A 4,111-nucleotide genomic window follows, 5' to 3' on the forward strand; every position below is an offset into this window, starting at 1 on the left:
CACCCCCTTTCCCAATCAAAGAACTCTTTTTTATACTTTTTTTTAATTTTTAAAAATTTTTTAAATTATAGTTTAAAAATTGTTTTCTAATAATCTTTTTTGTCCTCGCATAATTTTTATTTTATGTGTGTGTGTGTGTGTGTGTGTGTGTGTGTGTGTATGTGTGTCTGTGTGTGTGTGTCTGTGTGTGTTTTAATCTCTACTGAGTTTTTGGTCCTTTTTTTCTTTTTCTCTTTTTTTTTTTCTTTTTCATTTTTTTCTTCCCTTTCTTCTTTTTGGGTGACTTAATTGCTGTTTTGCTCATCCTCAGATACATACCTGTCATCGATTATTAGACCTTATCTCCCTTGTGTACATATTTAACCCAGAAATTTATTACTCAATTCAAAACCTCTAAGGCTTAAATTCTTTAATAGTAGTATTATCTCCTCCTACCTATATAATTTTAAGAACTTTTATTTTTTAGCTTTTCTTCTCTCAATATCACTTCTTTACCCTTTCATAATTTTTGTGTTTCACTTTTTATATGTAAAGTTTTGTTTTTCCATTTTCTCTTGTTTTTTTAAGTCTCTCCAATAATTCTTCCCAAGCTATTTCCCTCTCTGAAATTAGGACTTGGCCAAATACACTCTCTTTTTACCTACCACATCCCTCTAATCCTACTTTTCCCCACATTTCTCCCTAAACCTAATAACTTCTCGTTTGCCAAATTCTTCTTTTCTGTTCTTAGCCCATTAGTACATAGTTGTTTAATGTTGAATAGATTGTATCTGTTGAAGTATGGAGGTTCCTCAAAAGACTTCACATAGAGCTCCCCTATGACCCAGCAATCCCAATTTTTGGCATTTACCCAAATGGTAACAAACAAGACCATACTAAAGCTACCAACACAACTGTTTATTGCAGCATTCTTTAAGAGAGCTATGATATGGAACCAATCCAGATGCCCCTCTGCAGATGAATGGATCAAGAAAATGTGGTATATATACACAATGGAATTCTATGCCTCCATCAGAAAGGATGACATTGACCCATTTGTTAAGAACTGGAAATACTTGGATAAAAGTATATTAAGTGAAGAAAGCCAGGCCCAAAGAAACATAGGTCCCATGGTTTCCCTTATTTACAATAACTAGTGTATGTCTGACACAAGCAGAAAAGGTCAGATAAGTTGATTTTACGTGAAATGAACCCCAATATAAATATTCATATTTTTTTTCCTTCTTGCATTTGTTTCAAACATATTCATAAGATGATTGCTTTTTTGTGTTCTATGTCCCTCCCCACGGTATAACCCCGGCTTTCATTGTATTTGATATTGATATAGTTTGTGGATGGGAAGGGCAAAAGCAAACCTTTTAAACAGGGATACAGGTGGACCCATTGCAGCAATGAGATGTACAAGTCGTTATGCTGAAATTCGAACTTTACAACTTCGAGCAGTTCGGGGAGCGGGTGGGGTGTGGTGGAAGATATGAAGGGAAGGGGAAACCAAGGAGGAAGTAATAATGCTTGATAAGATATATACTTGTTACCTTTCCTCTGTAATTGTAACAACTCTGTATGGTATTTTCATGATAAAAAATTTTTAAAAAGGATATAAAATATTTTATTTTAAAACATTATATATTTGTATATGTATATATATGTATGTATATATGTATATATATGAATATACATATATATATGTATATATATTCATTACCTTGCCCATTATCCCCTCTGTACGATATTTTCACAATAAATAAATTATCTGAAAAAAATGGTATCAGTCGATAGTGCATATAATTTTATTTTTCACGACAAACATAGAATGTAGTAAAAATTTTCGTAGCAATTACCGTGCACTAGGTTGTGGGCATATTCTATTGGAAATAATATACTGTGTTTACGTAGAGAATTTGAGCATCCAAAATTTTAATATGCTTGTTTTCCTAAAACCAATACCTTGCTGATATTGAGTGACAAATACAACTTCCTATAAGTACAGAAGTTTTCCTTGTATCTTTTCAATTTATATTTTTATTTTAAAGTTCCTGTGCAGATGGGTTACAGTTACATAAGTAAGGTAATGAGTCCATTTCTTATTGAGCATTGTTACCCCCTCCTTTGTCTTTCCCCTACCATTCCGCCCCTTCATACCTCCCCAACATGTCACTCCACGACCCCCCCCCCCCCCCCGATAGAGTGTCTTGTACATTTCATTGTTACAATGTGGCAACCTGTATCCTTTCCTTGTATTTTAAATGAAGAAATGCTGGCTTGATTTATGCTGATTCTACTGGTGTAGACGCACCTAAAATCACTCGCCAAGTGCAGGAGCACAAAATGAAATGCGTAGCAGAAACATTGGAACATTTCAGAGAAGATTAGCATGGCTCATGCACAAGGATGACAGGCAAATTCCTGAAGCATTCCATACTTTTACAACAGATGCTGGAGGGGATGTGGCCACCAGGGAACCGTACTGCATTCTTGGTGGGAGTATAAAACTTGTTCAACCACTTTGGAAAATAGTATGGAGGTTCCTCAAAAAACTCCACATAGAGCTCCCCTATGACCCAGCAATCCCACTTTGGGACATTTACCCAAATGATCACAAACAAGACCATACTAAAGCTACCAACACAACTGTGGTATATATACACAATGGAATTCTATGCCTCCATCAGAAAGAATAACGTTGCCCCATTTGTTAGTAACTGGAAAGTCTTGGTAAAAATTATATTAAGTGAAGTAAGCCACGTCCAAATTAACATTGGTCCCATGGTTTCCCTAATTTTCAATAACTAATATTTGTCTGGGTTAAGAAGAATAGGTCAAAAGCTATCTGCATATGACCAGATAGGATGATGTTAAGGGACATGAACCCCAAGATAGGGACACAAGTGGTTTTTTTTCTTTCTTGCTATTGTTTCTAACGTACATATAATGTGCAATGTGATTTTTTTGTTTCTTTATATGTTCCTCCCTCCTGCTATAACTCCAGTTTTCACTGTATTTGAAGTTGGTACACCTACATCTTGTATATACACTCCTCTAATTCGTGGAGGCGAGAGAAAAAAACAAAATGCTTAAATAGGGGTACAGGTTGACACATTGTAACAATGAGATACACAAGACACTATGTTGAAAAATGAACTTTACAATTTAGGTGGGGGAAGAGAGGAGGGTTGTGTACTTGTGGAGGTGGGAGGGAAAGGATGGTAGGGGAAAAATAAAGGAGGAGGTAACAATGTTTTTTAGGAAATGTACTCATTACCTTGCTCACGCAAATGTGACTCCTCTGTACATTATTTAGCTAATAACTAATATTATGAGGCAGACTGAAATGAGACTCCAGAGAAAGAGTCAGAAAGACTGATCAGAGAGACTAAAATTGGTCACACAAAGATTGGAAAATAGAATTCCTTGTACAACATATAAATCATTGAAAGCCTGCACATGTAAGGACAAGAGAGCAAAGTCCAGAAATGCACGTTTTCTTAGAGATCAGCTATTGAATTATCAATGGAAATATTTGTATTCTTAAATACTTGACCACATGTGGGAGAAGGCTGAAGAGAAATAAAATGCCATCACTCTGTTAGGACGTCCAATATCACACTAGGAAGTAATCAATCACTGATTTGTAATAAAAAGAGAAAACAATTATTCCAAATGAAGGTTTCATTTCTTTTCCTGTAACAGTTCTTGATTTAGATGCTAGCAATTACCATACAATTGATCCAGTACCACAGCTGAAATGATACTGACCGCAGTATTCCCACATGAAGGAAAAGAGAAAATTAACAGATATCTGAAGAAATGACTTGAGGATGAAATAGTCTAATAGTGATATCTGAGGTTTTGACACAGGTGAAGAGGTGGATTTTCTTTTCTAAAAATTCCCCATTTTTAGCCTGGTGCCAGTGGCTCACATCTGTAATCCTAGCTACTCAGGAAGCTGAGATCTGAGGACTGCTATTCAAAGCCAGCCTGGGCAGGAAAGTCTGTGAGACTCTTATGTCCATTTAACCACCAGAAAACCAGAAGTGTCACTGTGGCTCAAGAGGTAGAGCACTCACCTTGAGTTGAAGAGCTCAGGGACTGTGCCCAAGCCCAGACTTCA

The 4,111-nt window shown here is 36.0% G+C and overlaps 1 non-coding gene across 1 annotated transcript; it reads left to right on the top strand.

The window, feature by feature from the left end:
• The first annotated feature begins 2,322 nt into the window (after positions 1-2,322).
• Positions 2,323-2,426, top strand: LOC122127510. The gene has a single exon (XR_006151185.1). It is a non-coding gene; the product is annotated as a U6 spliceosomal RNA (small nuclear RNA).
• Positions 2,427-4,111: the final 1,685 nt, after the last annotated feature.

Source organism: Dipodomys spectabilis, unplaced genomic scaffold, assembly GCF_019054845.1.
Source record: "Dipodomys spectabilis isolate Male_0828 unplaced genomic scaffold, ASM1905484v1 ptg000301l, whole genome shotgun sequence".
Taxonomy (NCBI): Eukaryota; Metazoa; Chordata; class Mammalia; order Rodentia; family Heteromyidae; genus Dipodomys; species Dipodomys spectabilis.